A 25,967-nucleotide genomic window follows, 5' to 3' on the forward strand; every position below is an offset into this window, starting at 1 on the left:
ATTTCTCCATGGAGACCATTTCAGACCTGCCTCTCCCATCAAACTTCTGACTCATTCTCTGCCACTTTTACATCACTAAGAAAATAACCAGCACCCCCTCATCCTCCCTCTGTTCCCTTCTCTCTGCCCTACATCCAGGCACACACACCCTCTTCCCCATCCTCCTTTTCTGTCCTATGAGAAAGGTCCCATCATTTTGCCCTCTAAGATTGGTCCTTATTTCCAGTGGGGCCTGACAATGTGGTTTTGTAGGCTGTGTACTGGACAAGGGCACCTAGCCAAGGTACCAGTAGAAGCAGAAATGAACCTCTCTTTGCTTTCAAGTCTTATCCTGGAATGAATGCCAGGACCTCTTAGAAGGTTTCTCTTCTAAGTTATCCACCCAAGAAGCTGCTTTTTTCAGATTGGGACAAAAGTCTTTTAGAGGGAAGTAGGAGGCCAATTAGGAGAAGGAATTAGGGCTCCAAAATTCAACCAGCCCAATTCTTTCAGAGCCTCTCTATCCTCCTTGCCTTCTCTCCCAGGTCTGAACAGAGGACGGTGTTAAGAAAAACTGGTCTTCTTTATGCCTGGAGCTAACTGAGGTGTCCAGTGGGACTCAGTTCTTGTCTGAAAGCTTGGAGAACTGCAATGAATCTGTTCCAGGTCTCCTGGGTTGGTGGAAGAACTCATTCCTTTGAATCTAGAAGGGTGAGTGAGAGAGATATCACAGTTATAGGGAGTGTGTTTGTTTTACATTCCACAGACCCAGGTTCAATTCCCAGCTCCACATAATGTCTCCTGAACATGGCCAGGAGTGACCCCTAAGTGCAGAGGTAAGCACTGAGCACAGTTAGGTATGACCCAAAACAAAAAATAAGAAAAAAGAAAAAAGTCTAATGCTGTCTTCAAAAGCAGTGTTGGGGCTGTTAATATAATAGCCTCATGTTCCAGGATTGCTCCTAACAGTGCTCAGGGGAGCATGAAGTAATGGGAATCAAACCCAGGCTTCCAGCATGCAAAACATGCGTGCTAGTTCCTGAATGATCTCCTCAATCCCAAAATAGGGCATGTTTTTTTAAGGCAAAAACTATTAAAATAGAGCTATAGCTACAGTACAGCTGGTAGGGCGCTTGCCTTGCACATAGCTGACCCAAATTCAATCCTTCCCAGAACCCCAGCCAGGTTTCCTCCTAGCCCAGCCAGGAATGATCCCTGAGCAGGAAGTCTGGAGAAAACCCTGAAGCACATTCAAGTCTGGCCCAAATAAAAGAAAAGAGGAAGGAAGGAAGGAAGGAAGGAAGGAAGGAAGGAAGGAAGGAAGGAAGGGAGGGAGGGAGGGAGGGAGGGAGGGAGGGAGGGAGGGAGGGAGGGAGGGAGGGAGGGAGGGAGGGAAGAAGACATAAATAATAAAAAATTAGCAAAGATAAGATCTGGTTCATAGAAAAAATCAAAATAAATATCTAGCCTGACCATGAAAATAAGAGAAATAGCACAAATTACCATCACCATGGAATAGAAGCAAAGATAGTCTTACAAATCCTCCACATGCTAGAATAATAATAAGGTAATATAATAGGTACCTTCATGGTAAAAGTTATTTAAATAGCTGGATCAAATAGACAAATTTCTTGAAAAATGCAACAGATTAGGACAGAGAAGGGACCATTATAACAATAATAGTTGGAAATGATCACTCTGGACAAGAACTGTGTGCTGAAAGGAGATAAAGTGATATGCATGATACATTTTCAATAACAGTATTGCAACTGTAGTGCCTAAAAGGAAAAGGGAGAAAGATAAGTGAAGAGAGAGAGAGAAAGAGCCTGCCAGAGTGATATGCTGGGTATGGAGGATGGAAGTAAAACTGGGTGAAACATTGATGGTGGGAAGGGTATACTGCTGAAGAAATGAGTGTTGGAACACTGGATGACTGAAACTCAAATTAAAAACTTTAAAAGAAAAAAAGAAAAGTGCAACTCATCAAAATGATTAAATTGGAACCATATCAGATAAGTAACCATATCAGATATTAAATTGAATTCATAATTTAAAATCTTTATACACATCAAAAAGAATAAAACCTTTCCTAAATAACTTCCACATGGTTTTCAGACCCTGATTTTATTGAATAATAAGCTCTTTTTGTTTTGTTTTGGGACCACACCCAGCAGCATTCAGGGGTTATTCCTGGCTCTGCACTCAGGAATCACTCCTGCAGGCTCAGACAAAGATATAGGATGCTGGAAATCAAACCTGGGTCAGGGGGCCAGAGAGATAGCATGGAGGTAAAGGCATTTGCCTTGGGGCCGGGCGGTGGCGCTAAAGATAAGGTGCCTGCCTTGCCTGCGCTAGCCGTGGACGGACCGCGGTTCGATCCCCTGGCGTCCCATATGGTCCCCCAAGCCAGGAGTGACTTCTGAGCGCATAGCCAGGAGTAACCCGTGAGCGTCAACGGGTGTGGCCCAAAAACCAAAAAAACAAAAAAACAAAAAAAGGCATTTGCCTTGCATGCAGAAGGTCGGTGATACGAATCCCGGCATCTCATATGGTTTCCTGAGCCTGCCAGGAGCAATTTCTGAGTGGAAAGCCAAGAGTAACCCCTGAGCACTGCTGGGTGTGACCCAAAAACTAAAAAAAAAAAAAAAAAAAAAAAAAAAACCTGGGTCAGCCACATGCAATGCAAACACCCTACCCACTGTGCTAATTATCTTTTCTTTTCTAACAAAAACTTAGAGACCGACACATACACTAACGACACATTTAACCAAAAAATTAAAAAGAAAAAATTTCAGACCACTATCTTTCTTTCATATTTCATATTTTGTTCTGCTGTGGGAAGGACCCACCCTGACAGGACTAGGGGAGACATCAGAACATGCCTACTTGGATAGTGAGGTCATAAAATCAGTGCCCTGGATTGAACCCAGAAACCTGCACAGGCCAGTATGTCCCCCAACCTTTGAGCTACTTCTCCAGCCTTCTTTCATAATATTTCACATACACAAAAAATTCTTTACAAGATACCAGCCAAAAAAAAACTGATGGCATATAAACAGCAAATGCTTCATAACCAAATTTGGTTTATCCCAGGAATCTTGCTTTAATTTATACAAAGTCAGTGTAATCAATTATTCTAACAGACCAGGAAAAAAATGCTCCTGTCCCACCCCTGACCCTAACCCAAGAGGGCTACTCAGCCTGTAGGTCTGTGTTCCTCAGAATGGGGTTTGTTAAAGTCGTCAAGAATAAGACATATGTCAAGAGATACCAAGTGAAACTTAGAAGACAGCGAGGGAGCAAAACTGATTACTCTGCTCAGAAACAGTTTGGTAATCCAGGATAAAAATAAATACAACATACAAAGATACAGGATGATAGTCTGCATAACCAACAAAGACATCATTTGTCAGATTGCTTATGCCTGTATAGAAGAAGATAGAATAGTTTGTGCAGTGTATGCTCATAAACTTCCAAAGTATGATGTGAAGGTGTTCAGACAAATTGCGCTGAAGCTTATTGCACTGGTCTGCTGCTGGTGCTCAGGCTTCTCAATAGATTTGGCATAGACAAGATGTAAGGAGGCCAAGTGGAGGTCAATGGAGATGAGTATAATGTGAAAAACATTGATGGACAACCTGGAGCCTTCACCTGCTATTTGAATGCAGGACTTCTACAGGAAACACAGTTTCTAAGGCCCTGGAAGGAGCTGTGGATGGAGGGTAATCAGCCCCTCAGAACCAAACAACTTCATGGTTATGACTTGAAAGTAAGTAATTTAACACTGAAGCACATTGAAGACACATTATGAAACCGAACACTGCAGACTACATGGGATACCTAATGGAAAATGAAGATGCCTAAAAGAAACAGTTTTCTCAATACATAAACAGCAAAACTCCAGACATGGAGGAAATATATAAGGAAGCTCGCGTGGTTATATAAAAAAAAACCTATATATGAGAATAAAAAGCCTAAGAGAGGGGCCAGAGAGATAGCATGGAGGTAAGGTGTCTGCCTTGCATGCAGAAGGTCAGTGGTTTGAATCCCGGCATCCCATATGGTCCCCTGAGTCTGCCAGGAGCGATTTCTGAGCGTGGAGCCAGGAGTAACCCCTGAGTGCTTCCAGATGTGACCCAAAAACAAAACAAAACCAAAAAAGCCTAAGAGAAAGATTAAAAAGAAGAGGTAGAAACATCTCAAATGTCTCTTGCCCAGATGACCATGTAGCCCAGAAGAAATACAAGTTTACTTAGAGCTCAGGAGCAGGCTCCTGAGAGCTAAAATCAACTCATTTTTTTTTTTTTTGGTTTTTGGGTCACACCAAGCAGCGCTCAGGGGTTACTCCTGGCTCCAAGCTCAGAAATCACTCCTGGCAGGCTCGGGGGACCATATGGGATGCCGGGTTTCAAACCAATGACCTTCTGCATGAAAGGCAAACGCCTTACTTCCATGCTATCTCTCCACCCCCCCAACCCATAATTTTTCATAGATTTTTTTTTTTTTTTGGTTTTTGGGTCACACCCAGCAGCACTCAGGGGTTACTCCTGGCTCTACGCTCAGAAATCACTCCTGGCAAGCACAGGGGACCGTATGGGACGCCAGGATTCGAACCACCATCCTTCTACATGCAAGGCAAACTCACTACCTCCATGCTATCTCTCTGGCCCCAGATAGAGATTTTTCAAAAACAGTAATAAACTATTGACCAAGTAATAAAAATATAAAATAAAATGTTAGTTAAATACAGGGAAAATATTTAAGAAGTGAATTATATAGTTATTTTAAAAATAGCAACTTCCGCCCCAGAGACCCCTGCGGGCCGGCTGGGGAGGCGTGAGTGAGTTTCTGTCCTTTTGCTCGGCGTTTGGGCCTGCCCCTCCCCCCAGAGACCCCTGCGTGCCAGCGGGAGAGGCCTGAGTGAGTTTCTGTCCTGTTGCTCGGCGTTTGGGCCGGCCCCTCCCCCCAGAGACCCCTGCGTGCAGGCGGGAGAGGCCTGAGTGAGTTTCTGTCCTTTGGCTCGGCGTTTGGGCCGGCCCCTCCCCCCAGGGTGGCGCCTAGAAAGGCAAGTTGAGCGACCCGAATAGACGGGGGAGATAGGGCCAACCATCTGGACTCGCAGGTGACCTAGAACAGTCCACCCCCCTGGACCCTGGAGCAGACCAGGGACTCCCCAAGGGCGTGGACAGAGCCTGCAGGGTCGAACTGAGGGAACTCATTCAAGGGAGGCTTGGAGGGGGCGGAGCTCCATTGAATCCCAGAGAAAGGAGGGTGGATTGAGAGCTAGGCTCAACAGCGCCAGTAAACATTGTGGCCAGGAGTGGAACTGCACCGCTGACAGAAATAAGGAGCAGAAAAGGGACAAGACCCACTGCAGGAAGGCTGAACTCTAGGTAGCAAAGGGGAGGAGAAAGGGCTAGGTTCAACAAACTCACCCAACAGCCCCTCTAGAAACACCTTCAGGAAGGAGACCAAAGCAGGCCGAAATTAGAAGCCACAGCACTCCAAAACACACCATTAAATACAAAGAATTATGCGTAAATCAAGGAGATCCCTTATAACTGGAGACACCATGACAAGCCCTATCAAGTTTCCAAGTCCACCAAAACGCACAGATCCATGGGAAGAAGACCTAAAAGTGGTCATGAGGAAGGAAATGCAAGAATTACTAAAAGTAATGAAAGAAACCCTAGCAACCGAGTATAAGAAATTCATGGACAAACGAATCAGCCAAATTAAAGAAGAAATGTCAAAGAACATGAGAGATTCCATACAAAAAGAAGTGAAGGATTTAAAAGACAAAGTAACAAGCCTTACGAGTAGAAACACAGAGTTGGAGAAGCACATTGAAGAACTCAAAGGAAAACTGCAATTAAAAAATGATCAAGAAACCAACAAAGAAATAAAAGGCAAAGCACTGGAAGGAAAAATCCAATATCTAATGAACAAGGACAAAAGAAACAATCTAAGAATTGTGGGTATACCAGAAGGGGAGGAAATAGGGAAGGGGGAAGAACAGGTAGTCAGGGAGATAATAACAGAGAACTTTCCCACCCTCTGGAATGACAATTCAGGACAAATCCAAGAAGTCAAGAGAGTCCCTAATAAAATAGACCCTAATAAACCCACACCAAGACACATAATAATCCAAATGGCAAAAAACAAAGAGAAAGAGGAACTCCTGAAAGCAATAAGGGAGAAAAAAAACCTCAAGTACAAAGGAAAGGACATAAGAATCAAACCAGATCTCCCATTTGAAATAATTCAAGCAAGAAGACAGTGGAATGACATATTTAAACAACTGAATGAAAGAAATTTCCAACCCAGGGTCCAATACCCAGCAAAACTATCATTCATATGGGAGGGCAGACTAAAAACATTCACAAATATGAACGAACTTGAACTATTTGTGCAAACTAAGCCGATCCTAAGCGACTTACTCAGAGACGAATTACACAATCCAAACCCCTGATTGTAACAACAACCACTCCACACAATACAACTGCACAACAGTCCTCTCTATCAATAATTTCCCTAAATGTTAACGGACTAAACTCTCCAATTAAAAGACACATAGTAGAGAACTGGGTTAGGAAAAATAAACCGGACTTCTGCTGTCTGCAAGAAACACATCTACAGTTACAGGATAAGCATAGGCTTAGAATAAAAGGATGGAAAGTAATTATTCAGGCCAATGGAAAACAAAAAAGAGCAGGGACAGCCATTCTTATATCAGACCAAATTGTATTCAACCTCAAGAAAGTGATCAGAGACAAAGAGGGTCACTACTTACTGATCAGGGGAACATTAGATCAAGAAACACTAACCCTGGTCAATATCTATGCACCTAATGTAGAGTCACCAAAATATGTGAGGAAACTACTGGCAAACCTGGAGAAACACATGAAGGGAATTGTGATAATAGTAGGGGACCTCAATACTCCACTATCACCACTGGACAGATCCTCCAAACAGAAAAATAGCAAAGAAATAAGAGCTCTAAATGAAAAATTAGAAGATTTAGGGCTAATAGACTTATATAGAGCCCTCCATCCCCAGAAAGTAGAATACACATTCTTCTCAAACCCACATGGAACCTTCTCCAGAATAGACCATGTCTTAGGATACAAAGCCAACTTATATAAGACCACAAAGGTAGGGATCATTAGAAGTACCCTTTCAGATCACTATGCAACAGAGCTTATAATTGATGTCAAGAAGAAGCAATGGAGGAAAACTAATACCTGGAGATTAAACAACATGCTGCTTAACAACAGCTGGATCAAAGAACAACTCAAGGAAGAAATAAAAAGATTCCTTGAGACAAATGACAATGAAGAGACAACATGTCAAAATTTATGGGACACAGCAAAAGCAGTAATTAGGGGGAAACTCATTGCAATACAGGCCTATGTCAAGAAACAGGAAAATAACAAAACCAACAGTTTAAAAGATCACCTCAAAGAATTGGAACAACAGCAACAGAGAAATCCAACCACAACCAGAAGGCAAGAAATCATAAAAACCAGAGCAGAAATAAACAACATAGAGACTAAGAAAACAATACAAAAAATCAATGAGACCAGGAGTTGGTTTTTCGAAAAAATAAACAAGATAGACAAACCATTGGCAAAACTCACCAAAAAAAAGAGGGAAAACACCCAAATCACTAGGATCACGAATGAAAGGGGAGAGATTACAACAGAACCCCAAGAAATACAACATATCATGAGATCATATTATGAACAACTTTATTCAACTAGGCTAGAGAACCCACTAGAAATCGACAGATTCTTGGACAAACACCCTCTTCCAAGACTGGAAAAGGAAGATCTAGAAAGTCTAAACAGTCCAATCACTTCAGAGGAAATTGAAGATGTAATTAAAAAAACTCCCTAAGAACAAATGCCCAGGCCCAGATGGATTTACAGGTGAATTCTATCAAACATTTCAAGAAGACTTATTACCACTGTTCCACAGGCTTTTCCAAACCATAGAAAAAACAGGAATCCTCCCCAACTCCTTTTATGAGGCTAATATCACACTCATTCCCAAAGAAGGCAAAGACACCACCAAAAAAGAAAACTACAGACCAATCTCACTAATGAACATAGATGCAAAGATACTCAACAAAATCTTAGCAAACCGAATCCAACACTTCATCAAAAAGATCATACATCACGATCAAGTGGGATTCATACCAGGAATGCAAGGTTGGTTCAACATACGCAAATCAATAAACATGATACATCACATCAACAACATGAAAGACAAAAACCACATGATCATATCAATCGATGCCGAGAAGGCGTTTGACAAAATCCAACATCCTTTCATGTTAAAGACACTCAGCAAAATAGGGTTAGAAGGCACCTTCCTTAAGATAGTTACAGCTATTTATGAAAAGCCTACAGCCAACATTATACTTAATGGCGAGAAACTAGAAGCATTCCCACTAAGGTCAGGAACTAGGCAAGGCTGTCCACTCTCTCCACTCTTATTCAATATAACCTTAGAAGTCCTAGCAATAGCAATCCGACAAGAGAAGGGAATCAAAGGAATTTAAGTAGGGAAAGAGGAACACAAGCTAGCTCTATTTGCCGACGATATGATTATATACATCAAAAACCCTAAAGAGTCCACAGAAAAACTCCTAGAAACAATCAACCAATACAGCAAAGTGGCTGGATACAAAGTCAATACACAAAAGACAGTAGCGTTTTTATATACAAACAATGAAGTTGAGGAGAGAGAGATTAAAAATACAATCCCATTTAAGATAGTATCAAAAATATCAAATATCTAGGAATCAACCTTACAAGAGAAGTGAAAGACCTATACCAGGGAAACTTCAAAACACTTCAGAAAGAAATTGAAGACGATCTAAAGAAATGGAAGAACATCCCATCCTCATGGATAGGTAGAATTAACATAGTCAAAATGACTATCTTACCCAAACTGCTATATAGATTTAATGCAATCCCTATCCAAATCCAGACACAATTCTTTAAAGAAATAGAACAATCAATTACAAAATTCATCTGGAACCACAAAAGACCCAGGATAGCCAAACACATACTGAAAAATGAGAAGTTGGGAGGCATCTCCTTACCTAACTTGAAACTATACTATAAAGCCATAGTAATTAAAACAGCATGGTACTGGAACAGAGACAGGACCTCAGACCAGTGGATCAGAACAGAATTCCCAGACATAAACCCCCAGATATACAGCCAACTAATATTTGATAAAAGAGGCAAGAATATGAAATGGAACAAAGAAAGCCTATTCAACAAATGGTGTTGGTACAACTGGAAACTCACATGTACGAAAGTGAAAATCGACCCATATCTCACTCCTTATACAAAAGTCAACTCAAAATGGATCAAAGACCTGGAAATCAAACCTGAATCTATAAAGTTTATCGAGAATAAAATAGGCAGAACACTCGAAGACCTTTATATCAAAAGGGTCTTTGAGAATGGAGCACCAATGGCAAGAACGTTAGCATCAAATATAAACAAATGGGACTACATCAAACTAAAAAGCTTCTGCATGGCAAAAGAAACCCTACTTAACACAAGAAGACAGCTAACAGAATGGGAAAAAATCTTTTCACTTGATATGTCAGATAAAGGGCTGATATCTAGAACATACAAAGCGCTCAAAAAGCTGAGCCCCTCAAAACCAAATAAAGCCATAAAAAAATGGGGAGATGAAATGAATAGACACTTCTCTGAGGAAGACAGAAGGATGGCCAACAAACACATGAAAACATGCTCACCTTCACTCATCATCAGGGAGATCCAAATCAAGACAACAATGAGATACCACCTCACACCAGTGAGGTTGGCTCACATCAAAAATAATGGAAACAACCTTTGTTGGCGAGGATGCGGTATGAAAGGAACTCTCATCCACTGCTGGTGGGAATGCCCCGTAGTCCAACATCTATGGAGAAAAGTCTGGAGAGTGCTCAAAGAACTCAGAATTGAGCTGCCATTTGACCCAGCAATTGCTCTCCTAGGCATATACCCCTAAGATGGAAGGACATTCATTCCAAAATACGTATGCACCCCACTATTTATTGCAGCAATCAGTATAATAGCCAAATCTTGGAACCAACCTCGATGTCCAACAACAGATGAATGGATCATTAAGATGTGGTACATATATACAATGGAATATTACATGGCAGTTAGAAATGATACAATCACAGACTTTGCAGCAACGTGGATGGACCTAGATCATGTTATGTTAAACGAAGTAAGTCAGAAGACAAAAGAAAAACACAGAATGGTAGCACTATTCTGAAACACCTAGAACACATATTTTATACACAACTAATACTTAACAATCAAATAACAGGGTTTAACATGGTAGAAACTTCAAACACTGTAATAGTCAACATATACGTGGGAGCAGTGTCCAAAATACATGAAAAAGGAATAATGCAAATTTTTGATTACACAATATACCATAAAGAAAACAATAACAACAGAAACGGCAGCATAGAGAGAACAGGTAGGTAATCAGACTTCTACAACAAAGGCCCACAATAATCCCTTGGAGTTCGTATACAGGAACACAAGTATAGGACACCAAGGGAAATCACGGACTGCAATGGCAACATACCATAACACTACCTTTTAATGCCTTTATCTTATTATATTTTAAATAACCTCTCAGCTTTTCTGTCCACAGGTGCCCTTGGATACAAAGGGCGGATAAACTAAGGTGGCAACTCGGGATACCACACAGGATACCATACCTTGCATGCACTACGAGATGGCCACGAGAAAACTCTTTAACATACACTTTATCTCTAGGTAATACCTCCATTTAGGAATTGAAGCACGTGATCATTCAGATCATCGAAGCAGTACCTGAGACATACAGACTTAAACCACAGGCTCTATTCTTTGAACACTTTTAATCAAACCAGCATTCCCTTGCTATTCTCTCCTCTCTTCTCACTACTTTTTTTTTTTCTCTATTCTGCTCATTACTTTTTTCCCTTTCTCTTCCCCTTTTCTCTCTAAGGTATTTTCTCTTTTCTCTTCCTTCATACCCTTCCCATATACTTTCCCCTTTCTCCCCTCCGGAAATCCAACTATCCCTTTACCCCTCAATCCCATCCAGATCTCCCACCATATTAAAACTCTTCACTCGGGGCCGGGTGGTGGCGCTGGAGGTAAGGTGCCTGCCTTGCCTGCGCTAGCCTAGGACGGACCGCGGTTCGATCCCCCGGCGTCCCATATGGTCTCCCAAGAAGCCAGGAGCAACTTCTGAGCGCATAGCCAGGAGTAACCCCTGAGCGTCACAGGGTGTGGCCCAAAAACCAAAAAAAAAACAAAAAAAAAAAAAACTCTTCACTCTCAGTCCTTATTCTATTAGGCATCAAGATTGACCTCCTACCCAACGAACCAGTACCCTGCACCCAGGCGAGGGGACACCCAGATAAACACACACCTCGTCTCCTGAAAGAAAAGACAGCCAACTCCCCTGTGGACTCATGCTGCGAGGCCCTCCCTACTAACTCTCCCTAACGCGGACTGTTCCTTGAAACTGGGCCTAGGTCCAAAAGTATCCCCAATGTAAGAACTCTTCCAAGACCTCCCTGCCGCAAATTTTTAATAATCTGAAGAAGGTCAGGGGATGTGTTAGGAAGATGCCTGGGAACCCACACAACACAAGAAAAACCCAAAAGACAATGGGAAAAACTGTACTTCCAACATAGGCATAAAACCTGTAATACACCACCTCTTTACCTGCTCTCCCCCAAATGTAAGGTAGTCCTCTGCACCACTTTGGTTCCTTAAAAACTTCGCTAACTTATTTTATTTTATTTTTTTTCTTTTTCTTTGTTTTGTTTTTTTGTTTTTGTTTTGTTTTGTTTTTAATTTATTTATTTATCTTTTTTAAATGATTGTCCTACATATATATTGGTGAGCACATACTTTTTTAATTCCCTTTTTTTTTTTCCCCTCGTTTTTGGGTATGTGACCTGTTTCGGTTATCCCATCAATCCACCCACAAATATACAGACATTATAATGTAGCACCACTTCCCCCTGCAAAGGCACACTAAGTAAAGGGGAAATCTTATATATATATATAAAAAAGAGCTCCTATCTACTAGAGATAGGAACTCATAGTTGTTTACAATATGGGGATATCTCCTGCCTTGAAAATATGTCATGTGGAATCAACTTAGACCTCAGGTGATTAGATACCATTCATTCAGCCTTGAACCCTTGATCCCCGACATAGAAACGGCACAGCTCTTCACAACAGCTGCAGGAAACAAACTTTATCCGGGACAGCCTTGATACGGCGGGACTAACAACAAGGCCCAGCTCTAACATGTTATCCTGACAACGAGGAAAATGTGAACATCTTGACCTTAGAGCAGATTAGCCTACCTTACCAACTAACGACAAGACAAAACCAGAAGTCTTGGCACCCTTTGGTAAGTCCAAAAACCAAGGATTTGCAGATGACTGGCTGCAAGAACCACGACCAGACTGTATACATCTTGGGACCAATAAAAAAGCCCTAGTTTAGGGCTTGAACTATGATCTGCACAATAATCATGATCCCCAGTCCCAAAGGTCCGGCAGAGACAATTGTAACGGAATGGGGCTTTTGGAAGCACAAAGAAAGACGCTATCCTAGATGCCACCCTAGGTTCAGTGCAAAGACCAAGATCACCAACCACAGAAGATGGATTAAAATGACACTGAGGTAACAGAACCTCTAGAACCACAAAGACTGACTTCATCATAAGTCCCACCTCAGGATCTGTGCAGATACTGAGACCTCTAAACATAGAGCAGAAGTCTTCCACACACCAAAAAACAAAACAAAACAAAACAAAACACCATCGGGAAAGTAAAGGATCCTGATCATGAGCAAAGTCTAGAGTTGATCCTATGCTCCAAGGACAGAGAAACCCCATATCTCTTAGGCCAAGTGAATTCCTTTTCGAATGACCCCAATATTTACTGTGCCAGGGCAGGAGGGAAAAAACAAATACAAAAAGCACAAAATCGGGGCCGGGAAGGTGGCGCTAGAGGTAAGGTGTCTGCCTTACAAGTGCTAGCCAAGGAACGGACCGCGGTTCGATCCCCCGGCGTCCCATATGGTCCCCCCAAGCCAGGGGCGATTTCTGAGCACATAGCCAGGAATAACCCCTGAGCGTCAAACGGGTGTGGCCCAAAAACCAAAAAAAAAAAAAAAAAAAAAAAAAAAAAGCACAAAATCTTGGTTATTTTTTATATAAATATATATAACCTTTATTTATTATTGTTATTATTATTTTTGATTTATTTATCTATTTTGGTCGATTTTTCTGTTTGGGTGCGATTATTGAAAGTGTTGTCCCCAATTATATTTTTTTTTCTTTCTTCCTTTCTTCTCTTTCGTTATGTGCTATACCATGTTTCTTAATTCAAGACCATGGCGTGATTTTTGTTTGTTTGTTTTAGTTTTTTTTGTTGGTTTGTTTGTTTTGTCTGTTCTTTGAGGTGCTTATCGATATAGCTGGAGCCCTCAATTCATGGGAGGACTGCCCTGGTTTGTCTCTAAGGAGGCGAGATTGGGGAACAGGTGACTGGGCTGCTAGAGCAGTTCACATGATCTGTGGTGGTTATTCATTGAAAATGTACCTCATTATATCTGCTTTTGCTTTTCTTGGGCAGCCCTGTCAGTCAACCCACCAGCTGTTAAGCAGTTTACAAGTAAATGCAATTTTTTTTGTTTAAAAAAAAATAGTAACTTCCAGTGAACCAAAATTTATCTTTTTTTAATTTTTATTTTGACCAAACTGGATTACAAATCTTTCACAGTAATTTTTTAGGTACATAGTGATATTGAATCAGGGACACTCCCACCACCAATGTTGTCCTCCCTCCATCTCTGTTCCCAGCATGCATCCCACATCCCCCTCTTTTACCACCCGGGCTGCTGCTATAAGTGGTCCCCTCTGTGTCTAGCATGTCTGATCATTTTTTATTTCTACTTAATGTTCATACAACTGTCTGGTCTTGGTACCCTCCATTAGTTCCCCCTCAATTTGTGATGCGAGATAAGATGGTTCAAATTATGTGGTTCTGTTTGAAGAAAAGAAAATAAATAAATAAAATGGGGGAAAAATCAAACAAGCAAAAAATGAGAGAAGTCCTTCTAGAGGCTATAAATATCAGTTTAAGAGAAAAAAGGGAAAATACTAAAAAATTAATACTAAAGGTAACAATACTAAAAAAATTTTTAAAAATCAAACAAAAAACTCATAAAGCGGCCGGGCGGTGGCGCTGGAGGTAAGGTGCCTGCCTTGCCTGCGCTAGCCTAGGACAGACCGCGGTTCGATCCCCCAGTGCCCCATATGGTCCCCCAAGAAGCCAGGAGCAACTTCTGAGCGCATAGCCAGGAGTAACCCCTGAGCGTCACAGGGTGTGGCCCAAAAACCCCCAAAAAAAAAAAAACTCATAAAGCACCACAGCAATAAAGATACTCAATAACCATGGTCCTGAAATTAAAAAAAAAAAAAAAAAAAAAAAAAGCACACACACAAAAAAGAAAACCCACGGGGTGGGGGGAACAAGCAACAAATAAAACAATAGCAAAACAAAAAAAAAAAACAGTTAATTTGTGCTTCTCTCTTTCTCTCTCTCTCTCTCTCTCTCTCTCTCTCTCTCTCTCTCTCTCTCTCTCTCTCTCTCTTTTGTCTTGTATAGGCACAGTATATATTGGGGAAATTAAAAAGGGAATTCCCTTGGCCTAAGAGATACAGAGTTTCTCCTCCCTTGAAGTGTACTGTCATGGAAATAACTACAAACTCCATATATGCTCTTTTACTATCCTCTTGGTCCTTTGGTGGTGTCTGAAAACTTTCCGCTCCATCGTGGATGATAAAATTCTGCCTCTGTAACTAGAGATCTTGGTATTTGCATAGGTGCAAAGATGGAGCCTAGGATGGAGTCTTTATGGTTCTAGGAGTTCTGTTCCATCATTGTTGTTTTAATCAGTTTAATCAGTTTTGTTTTAATCAGTTGTTTAATCAGTCTTCTGTAGTTGGTTTTTGCCCCGATCCTAGGATGAAGCATAAAATAGTCTTTCCTTCCTTATATTTCCAGAAGATCTGCTCGGTTGTAGTTGTCTCCTTCAGTTGATCTCTGGAGTTAGAGATCTTGGTTGTTGTATTTTTATTGGTCCCAGGATAAGTTCTGCCCAGTCATGGTTATCACAGTCAGTCTTCTGTAGATATTGAAATTGGCTTTTGTACCAAAGAATAACATATCTTCTGAATTCATCTTATCATTAGGAGGTGAGGTAAGACAACCTGCTCTTAGTCCAAGTTGTTGCCATTTCCTCATTATGATGATGTCATATCAAAACCGGTGCATGTTGGTGTCAGAGCAGTATTAAGAATGTCCCAGAGGTTGGGGCTGGAGAGATAGCACAGCGGTGTTTGCCTTGCAAGCAGCCGATCCAGGACCAAAGGTGGTTGGTTCGAATCCCGGTGTCCCATATGGTCCCCTGTGCCTGCCAGGAGCTATTTCTGAGCAGACAGCCAGGAGTAACCCCTGAGCACTGCCGGGTGTGGCCCAAAAACCAAAAAAAAAGATAAAGAAAAAAAAAGAATGTCCCAGAGGGAGTTTGGTTCCTGGAGCTGTTGCTGAGAACTGTCAGTTCTATGTCTGAGATCTAGGGTTCAGGATTGGACGGTCACTGTCTAATCACATGGAGCTAAATTAGGACCACATGACATATTGAACCAAGATTTAAAAGAAATTTTATCCTAATGCTATTAAAAAATACCTACAATAAACTTTCTTGCTAGTGAACTATTGAATAAATATCTCCTCTAAGTGGCCGGAGAGATAGCACAGCGGTAGGGTGTTTGCCTTGCACGAAGTCAACACAGGATGGACGGTGGTTCAAATACCGGTATCCCATATGGTCCCCCATGCCTGCCAGGAGAGATTTTGGAGCTCAGAGCCAGGAGCAACCCCGGAGCACCGCCAGGTGTGATCCAAAAACAAAAACAAAAACAATCTCCTCTAAGACTGGAAATATCAGGTCTCTCAGTAAATTAAGGCAAAAATAGTATACAGATTGGGAAGAAGTTAAAAAAAATTTATTCACAAACATGATTACTTGCATAGAAAAATCTTAAAGGAATCTACTATAACTAACAAGCAAATTAGCAAACTTGTAGTTACAAGGGCAATATGCAAAGATCAATTGTACTCTTATATTCTAATCGTGATAAATTGGAAAGTCAGTTAGAAAAACAATTTTGTTTACTGGGTTGCCAAAAAACATAAAGTCCTTAGGAATAAATTTAACAAAAGACAATACTGTACATTAAAAAAAATTTCAGGGGCCTGGAGAGATAGCACAGTGGTATTTGCCTTGCAAGCAGCAAATCCCGGTGTCCCATATCCCCATGCCTGCCAGGAGCTATTTCTGAGCAGACAGCCAGGAGTAACCCCTGAGCACCGCCGGGTGTGGCCCAAAAACCAAAAAAAAAAAAAAAAAAAAGAATTTCAACATTAGAAACTACAAGAAATTACTGAAAGATGAAAGAAAACCTTAAGAGAGATATATGCCAAGCTTAGTTGATTAAAACAGTTCGTGGGATTTTTTGGGGGGAGGTTGTTTTTTGTTTTTGTTTTTGAGTCACAAATGGCAGCGCTCAGGGGTTACTCATGGCTCTAAACTCAGAAATCGCTCCTGGCAGTCTCAGAGGACCATACGGGATGTACCGCTATGCTATTGCTCAAGCCTCAACAGTTCATGTTTTTAAGACATCAGTCATGTATACATATTTAATGCAATCCCAACTATAATCCCGTGTGACTCAAAGATAAATAAAGTCCAACTGAAGGACTAATATAGACTGACTTAAAGACCAAGACTCCAGTCACCTAAGTACAGGAGACCCAACCCAAGTTAAAACAAAAAAGAGCAGAATGGTGAGCCCAGAGGATACTCTGATCTATGTATAACCCATTTGTTTTTTTGATGAAGATAGTCAAGCGAACTAATAAAGAATGGAAAACCCTGGTTTTATCAAAATTGGAAATCCAAGTCCAATATGAAAAACAGGCAGCCAGATCCCTCTTCGTGCCTGAACAAACATCCCATCAAGGGGACTCAGAGTCTCAATGTGCAAAGCTGCAATTTCAACTCCACCTCTGTTTGGTCGCATCTTGGCCCTGGACATCCGTCCTGAGGCAGACGCCAGCACCCCGAGTCCCAGGTACAGCTACAGGACAGAGCCGCTCTGCACCATCTTTGCCTAAGGACCATCGCCCACACCCTCTGCTCCTAAGCGCTGTGCGCACATCTGTACTCCGAGGTGCTCCTTGAGCTCATTGTCTCCCCCAAGTTACCTACCCCAGGCGGGAGCCACCAGCACCTATTGGCTCCAACACCTCTGGCTCTTTCCAGAATTTTCATTCACTGCTGTGAATTTTCATTCACACCTTCCTCCCGTGGAGGAGCCACATATCAAGTCTGGGCACTGGTTCCTCAGTCCCCTGAGTTGCTTGACATGCTGGTTCTATGTGCCTGTCACTGTGTGACCTAATCAAAAACAGAATGGAATAAAAAAAAAAAAAAAAAAACACTAGGAAGACCTAGTGAAGACCTGGGAATTGCAGAGCTTATATATGTGCCCTGGGCTCTGGCCACCCAGGTGCCATCTTCCCAGAAAGTTCTCAGATTGTTAAAGCACTTGCCTTGTATATATATATATGGCTGTGGGTGCAAGAGTGATTCAAACTCCAGCACCACATGTGCCCCGCCAGCCTTACTTCCTTCAGCAAAATATTTTAAAAAGGAAACTTCAAAAAGGTCCCAACTTGAAAGTTTCCTACAAAATTCTGGCCTACTCTTTCTTTGGTAACTTTCACATTTACATATAAATTGCTACCTAATAGCTCTGCCCTCCTTTATCTTAACTTCAAGTTCTAATGAGCTGGAAAAAATGGTCTTGAGCTGAGGAATAATGAAACTTCCAGGCTGAGGGAGAAAGCCAATGCGGCTCTTCCCTCCCCGGGATGTGTGGGGACAAAAGAGGGAAGCGAGGGTGCATGGAGGACAGATGAGATGCTCCTCCCCACCGGGACTCACGCCCCAATGTCTCAAAGGAAGGGGGTAAACACTTTTGTAATAGTATGAAACATGGTGGAAAATCAGGCATGAAAGGATGTGAAATCCACAAAGTGTTGTGGAAAGTGAGGCATAATTCCATTTGTTCTGCTGGGTGTACACATCGCAAATTTCTCATCCAGAAACTAAAAATAAAGATGTACCAGGAGCGCCATCTGGGGTGAGATCTGTTGCTACTTCTGCTGCTCAAATTAAGAGATCTCTTCAGATCTGAAAAGGAGGAGAGAGAGTCAATATAAAGTCCCTCCTCTAACCCCTCTGACGCACGCACACACACACACACACACACACACACACACACACTTTGGTATTCCATATATATATGGAATATACATATATTCTTTTTTGTTGTTGGTTGGTTGGTTTTTGAGCCACATCCTGCAGTGCTCAGGAATTCCTGAGCACTAGGACTTAGAGGTTATTGCTCTTACTCAGAAATCACTCCTGACTGGTCTGGGAACCTTATGGGATGTCAAGGATTAAACCCAAGTCAGCTGTTTGCAAGGTTTTTTCCCCTATTATACTATTGTCCTGGCCCCTGGTATTCCCTTTCAAAGATTAAGGAAACTATGGAACCTGAATGATAGTGGGTAGGGTACTTGTCTTGCTGACAGTTGATCGATCCCTGGCACCATTTAGGGTCCCTGAAGCAATAAATGAGAGTCCCTTTCTCCCCACATCCATGTCAGCACTGGTTGTTGTTGTTGTTGTTTGCGATGTGTGCCGTTCTCCATGGTGAGAGATGATATCTCATTGTTGTTTAGATCTTTATCTCTCTAATAATGATGTGGAATATTTTTTCATATGTCTTTTAGTCAATACAGATGTGTTTGTTTTTTTTGTTTCACCCAGAAACTCCCTAAACTCCATCTATAGATTTTGCTCTTGGGCCGGAGAGATAGCATGGAAGTAGGGCATTTGCCTTGATGCAGAAGGACAGTGGTTCGAATCCCGGCATCCCATATGGTCCCCCAAGCCTGCCAAAAGCAATTTCTGATCGTAGAGCCAGGAGTTACCCCTGAGCATTGCCAGGTGTGACCAAAAAAAAAAAAAAAACTTTTGCTCTTCAGAGCACATTTGTTAGTACAGAGTAAATGAACTCAAATCTTAAACTGGACAGAGTTGAATTTGAAGTTTGTAAGTGACTTAGCCAGCCAAAATTTAGTTTTCTTTAATATTTGTTTGTGTTTTTCACCTTTTTTGTGGTGGGGAAGATACCTGGTAGGGCTCAGAATTTACTCACAATGCTCAGGGATCACTCATGGCTGTGCTCCAGAGTTAAAATTCATGTTATTTGAACATCTGATTCCTAATCACTGCACAATCCACTAAAATAGGTATGGCCTGATGTTAAAGAAGGAATTCATTTTATTTAATGGGTTTAAAAATCCAATACTAAGCTCTGGTTACAAAAAAAAAGAAAAAAACAATAATAATTCTCGAACCAGAGTACAGTGGGGAAGTAGCTTGCCTTGCACATGGCCAACCCAGGTTCCATCCTGGCATCCAATATGGTCCCCTGAATCACATCAGGAGTGATTCTGAGTGCATAGCCAGTAGTAACCCCTAAGCACAGCTGGTGTGTCTCAAAAACAAAGAAGCAAAAGGAAAGAAACTCAAATTCACGACCAGTTGTTTTGGGATTAACTTTTGGTGGTGGCATTTTCAGAAACCTTTTACGATTGCCAAATTTTTCTTAACCTCACATACAGTCATACAAACCTATGAGTTCACAATGCTGTTTAAGAAGCTCAGTGCTGGGCCGGGGAAGGTGGCGCTAGAGATAAGGTGTCTGCCTTGCAAGTGCTAGCGTAGGACGAACCGCGGTTCGATCCCCCAGTGTCCCATATGGTCCCCCCAAGCCAGGGGCGATTTCTGAGTGCATAGCCAGGAGTAACCCCTGAGCGTCAAACGGGTGTGGCCCAAAAACCAAAAAAAAAAAAAAAAAAAAAAAAAAAGAAGCTCAGTGCTGGGGCTGGAGAGAATGCACAGAGGTAGGGTGTTTGCCCTGCAAGCGGCCGACCAGGACCTATGTTGGTTCGAAGCCCGGGATTCCATATGGTCCCCGATGCCTGCCAGAAGCAATTTCTAAGCAGAGAGCCAGGAGTAACCCTTGAGTGCCCCCCAAAAAAATAGAAGCTCAGTGCTTTATGACCATACTGGCTTGACAGTATTGTTCTCCTCTTTCTCCTCCTCCACCTCTTCCCTTTCCTCCTCCTCGTTCTCCTCCTCCTCTCCTCTTTTCCCTCCACAACTTTCTCATCTTACACTGCTTCCTCTTCTTCCTTTCTTCCTCCTCTTTCTCCTCCTCTTCCTCTTTCTCCTTCTCTTCTTCCACCTCCTCTTCCTCTTCTTTCTCCTCTTCCTCCTCCTCCACCACCACTATCACTACAACCAACTTGTCCCATGTGCTCTCAGTCTTATGATAGCAGTAGGAGTCTTCAAGGGTACATCAGCACTTGCAATGGCAAGCCATGTTTCTTATGAAATAAAAAGGCTATGTTGGAGGAATGAATGCAAGCATGTTCAGAGATAAGCAGCAGCCACCATGGTGGATGAATTCAGTGAAGGGGTAAGAAGGAATGTTAGTGGGAGATCTCTTCTAGGATATGTCAGGCCCATTTTGAAAATCAGGTGCCACCCTTCTCCTTGTCTTGTGTGGCAATTTCAAAACTGTCACAGAGATGTGAGAAGTGCAGCCAGAGAAAGCCCACAATGCTAATTTTATTACTGTGAGTGCATAAAGAGCTTTAGGTCTCTGAGTAGCCAAGTTGAATTGTAAAGCACAAGTTAAGAGAAAGTCGCTAACTACAAGGTGATTGGGGGCATTGTTTGGGGTTTATTGAGTACCATACAGGACTCTGATCAGCATTTATTCTTTTTTTTTTTTTTTTTTTGGTTTTTTGGGCCACACCCGGTAACGCTCAGGGGTTACTCCTGGCTATGCGCTCAGAAGTTGCTCCTGGCTCCGGGGACCATATGGGACACCGGGGGATCGAACCGCGGTCCGTCCAAGGCTAGCGCAGGCAAGGCAGGCACCTTACCTTTAGCGCCACCGCCCGGCCCCAGCATTTATTCTTGATGCTCTGCTCAGGGATCACTCCTGGAGGTGCTCTGGGGACACAATGTGGCCCAGTACAGTGCCAGTGCCAGGATTAAACCAGTATGAGCTATATGCCAAGCAAATTCCTTAACCTCACTCTGGTCCAACAAGTTCCTAATCTGGACACAATTGGGAGTTCACAGTCTGCTTTTAACTGTAAAGATGCCAGAGAAGGCACATGGGGTATATAGTTATGTTTATAAGTTTCAAGGTTGTTGTTCTTCCTTGAAGCTTTAAAGGGAAGGGGTCATGTTTGTTATCATGGTGCCTAAATAAAGATATTTTAAGAAAAAGGAAAGGGGAGGCAACTGTTCAAACACCCTCTTGTGAGTCAAGAAGTAGATGAAAATAGTAAATATAAACCAGCCACTACAACTTCAGGGCAGATGCATTTTAATCCTTGCGATGGCAAGAGCAGAAAAGTCTTCTTGCCTACGAGGACTAGCAACCATGCCTCTGTGTCTCCCCAGGTATACGTAGTGTGGAGTGTGAACACCCCAGCAGACTGCAGCTGGACATGCACAGACCACAGACCAGACACACACACACACACACACACACACACACACACACACACACAGACACCTCTGCCTGGAACCTGGAGCAGTGTCACCTGTTCAGCTCCCAGGGACCCAGGCACATTCCCCATTTCTGACTTCTAGTACACATCTGTCCTCTAGATCACACCTGGCAGCACTCAGGGGTTACTCCTCGCTCTGCGCTCAGAAATCGCCCCTGGCAAGCATGGGGGACCATATGGGATGCTGGGATTCAAACCACCGTCCTTCTGCATGCAAGGCAAATGCTCTACCTCTACTATCTCTCCAGCCCCAGAAGAGTACCACTTTTAGACAAATCATAAATCTGTGAAAGATTAGATGAATCAAGAAAATACTTTTTTTTCTTAACCCTGGGTTCACACCCAGCTGTTATAAGGGATCACTCCTGACATTGCTTGGGGGGCATAAGGAGTGCCAGAGATCAAACCCAGGTCAGCCATATGCAAGGCAAGTGCTTTACCCACTGTAATCCAAAAACAAAAGCAGGGGTGGGAGAGAAAGCATGAAGGTAAGGCATTTGTCTTGCATGCAGAAGGATGGTGGTTGGAATCCCAGCATCCCATGTGGTCCCCCGAGCCTGCCAGGAGCGATTTCTAAGCTCATAACCAGGAGTAATCCCTGAGCGCTGCCAGGTGTGACCCAAAACCCCCCCCCCAAAAATCAGCATGTTACTTTGTCATACCTTAGAACAGTCTGAGCCAACAGTCAACAGAAGAGAGAGGATTGAGGATACTGTCACATCAGCCAGAAGTATCAGGGTTGCTGGAAAATTCCAGGCACTGATCCTGTCTGAAAAAGAGAGCCCCACAATAGTGGGGTTGGGAGTCACTCGTGAAGGCTTCATGGCAATACAGCTGGAGAAGGGAAGACAGATTCGAAAGCTACTTGGAGTCAAGTAGCTGGATTGATGAACCTAAAGCAACATGAAACTAATTTAGCTGAGAATTCAACAGTCAGGTGAAAGATGGAGAGGGGCCACAGGGGACTTGAGCAGCTGAGAGACTGATTGTAAAGGACCGGAAGAGGAAAGCTAGGGTGGGACTAGATCAGGATGTGGGCTAAGAAGAGGAAGGACTTGCCCAGGCACCAAATACTTGGGTAAAAATTCTGCAATATACAAAAATAAAGTAACCAGGATAATATTTTAATGTGATCATTTTCTTCACAATCAAGACAAATGCAAATGTAACCAAAATCTATGATGAACAAACTCGGTATTACTGGTTTTCTTTCTCTTTTATCTCAGGCTCTATCTAACATAGCTTGATTTGGCATGGATCCTTTCTTGATGAAAAATTTTGATATTTTCTTACTGTGGATTTTGTACATTTGACCTTTTAAAAATGTTTTACATTAGGCCCGGAGAGATAGCACAGCGGCGTTTGCCTTGGAAGCAGCCAATCCAGGACCAAAGGTGGCTGGTTCGAATCCCGGTGTCTCATATGGTCCCCCGTGCCTGCCAGGAGCTATTTCTGAGCAGACAGCCAGGAGTAACCCCTGAGCACTGCCGGGTGTGGCCCAAAAACCAAAAACCAAAAAAAAAAAAAAAGTTTTACATAGGGGGCCGGGCGGTGGCGCTAGAGGTAAGGTGCCTGCCTTGCCTGCACTAGCCTTGGATGGACCTCGGTTCGATCCCCCGGCGTCCCATATGGTCCCCCAAGCCAGGAGCGACTTCTGAGCGCATAGCCAGGAGTAACCCCTGAGCGTCACGGGTGTGGCCCAAAAATAAAAACAAAAACAAAAACAAAAAGTTTTACATTAAACATTTAATGCAAATGGCTGTATTTTCTGATGCCCCTTAAACGTGCGATTGGTGTTGGTGTCATTTTCATTACTCCAATCCTGCCCTGAATAGCCTGTGGAGGAAGAAGTTGAACAAGAGTCAGTCTTGGGTATATTTAGAGGTTGAGTCTGTGAGTGCTGAGTGGCCAGATCTGGCAGAATTTCCATCTAGGTTGTAGTGACTCAAATCCCTCACACATTGCCAGCTCAGGACATGCCAGCTGCCAACACCTGCATTTCTGGCCTAGGAAAAAAAAAAAAAAAAAGACAAGAGCTGGGTAATTAACACTATTAGAACATCAATGATCCATTGGAATCAAGTCCCCTAATCCCTCCAGTCAGATCATTTCTCAGAATATCCAGTGAAATAAAACCAGACACACACACACATACACATAAACCAGACACACACACATACACATAAACCAGACACACACACACACATACACACACACACACACACACACACACACACCACAGCATAACTAAATTGATGCTAAATCTCTTAGCTCTTGTCTCTTCCCATCTGACTTCCTTCCCATTGGTCTTTTCCAGGAAGTACACTGCAGCTCCCAAATAAATAGCACAGACTCGTATCCTTATCTCAGCAACTTAAGTTAGATCTATCCTTCTCTTAGTCAATTCTCGGTGGAAATATGGACACACACACACACACACACACACACACACACACACACACACACAAAGCATGCCCTCTGGGAGAGGTTCTGACCCTATTTCTGTCCTGGGAAGGGAAGTGGTTGCAGGTGGGGATGAGGAATAACTGAGAGTCAGCGCTGGAGGCTTGGTTCTGAAATGGGTTCAACCGTGTTTCTGTAATCTCTGCACCTTGAATGGAAAAATAATTGGTAGACACCTTTCTTGGTCATTAATTCTTTACAGTCAACACTGAAACCTAGGGGCAAAAACTGATTGTCTGTGGTAACTGCCAGCCTAGCCCTGAATGCCAAATAGTAAAACATGCCTCCTTCATCCTCTTTACAGAGCAGTGGAGGGGCCCAGCCTCTTTCCCAGAGCCACCTCAGAGTCCCAGAGTGTCCAGAAAAGTCTATGCACAGGAAATATCCCTCGGTTCAGAGGGACTGGACTTAAAAGAGCCAGGGTCAGAGAGATAGCATGGAGATAGGGCATTTGCCTTCCAGGCAGAAGGACGGTGGTTAGAATCCCAGCATCCCATATGGTCCCCTGTGCCTGCCAGGGGCAATTTCTGAGCATAGAGCCAGGAGTAACCCCTGAGCGCTGCCGGGTGTGACACAAAAACAATAAATAAATAAATAAATAAATAAATAAATAAATAAATAAATAAACCAAAAGAGCCTGAAAGATGACTCAAAAGCTAAATGCACCTATCCTCAAAAGCTTGAAGCCATGAGTTCAATCCCAGTGCCAGTCACACGCACCAAGCATGATCCTGGAAGCTCTATTGTCCGCGACACTTAAGGGTAAGTAGCTGGGTCCGGAGAGATAGCACAGCGGCGTTTGCCTTGCAAGCAGCCGATCCAGGACCAAAGGTGGTTGGTTCGAATCCCGGTGTCCCAAATGGTCCCCTGTGCCTACCAGGAGCTATTTCTGAGCAGACAGCCAGGAGTAACCTCTGAGCACCGCCGGGTGTGGCCCAAAAACCAAAAAAAAAAAAAAAAAAAAAAAAAGGTAAGTAGCTCAGTAGTGGAGTTCATGCTGTGCATACCTAAAGCTCAGGGTTTGATCCCTGTACCACACAAATGAATGTCATAAAGTCATTAAGTCCTGGTTGAATTTACTTAACACCCTTCTTATCACACTCCAACTCTGGCAGAAAGTGAAATTCTCTTATAGAACCATTAGAATGGTCCCGTAAAAAACAACTCCCGCCTTCAGGACTGGAGATCCCAGTGTCATTGTTCTCAAGCAAGAAGCTCCTCTCATTGGATTGGGAGTGGGAGCAAGGCAGGCTCCATAACAGAGTGGAGGTTTATCTAAGTTTTTAAAGGAATACAAAAGATGACTCAATGTTGGGGCCAGAGAAATAACACAGTGGCAGGGCGTTTGCCTTGCATGCAGCTGAACCAGGACAGGGAGTGGTTCAAATCCCAGCATCCCATATGTTTTTCTGTGCTTGCCAGGAGTGATTTCTGAGCACAGAGCCAGGAGTAACCCTTGGGTACCGTCGGGTGTGACCCCCGCCCAAAAAAAAACTAGATGACCCAATGCATTGATAATCTTGGTGTGTGTGTGTGTGAGTGTGTGTGGTTGGAGGCACAACTGGCAATGCTCAGGGCTTATACCAGCTCAATGCTCAGGAATTACTACTAGTGGTGCTCAGGGGTGCCAGGGATTGAACCTGGATTAGCTGTGTACAAG

General features: G+C 42.8%; 1 pseudogene; it reads left to right on the forward strand.

Annotated features, from left to right (window-relative positions):
• The first annotated feature begins 3,190 nt into the window (after positions 1–3,190).
• LOC126018379 (60S ribosomal protein L5-like) lies at positions 3,191–4,209 on the forward strand (annotated as a pseudogene).
• Positions 4,210–25,967: the final 21,758 nt, after the last annotated feature.

This window comes from Suncus etruscus, chromosome 9 (assembly GCF_024139225.1).
Source record: "Suncus etruscus isolate mSunEtr1 chromosome 9, mSunEtr1.pri.cur, whole genome shotgun sequence".
Taxonomy (NCBI): Eukaryota; Metazoa; Chordata; class Mammalia; order Eulipotyphla; family Soricidae; genus Suncus; species Suncus etruscus.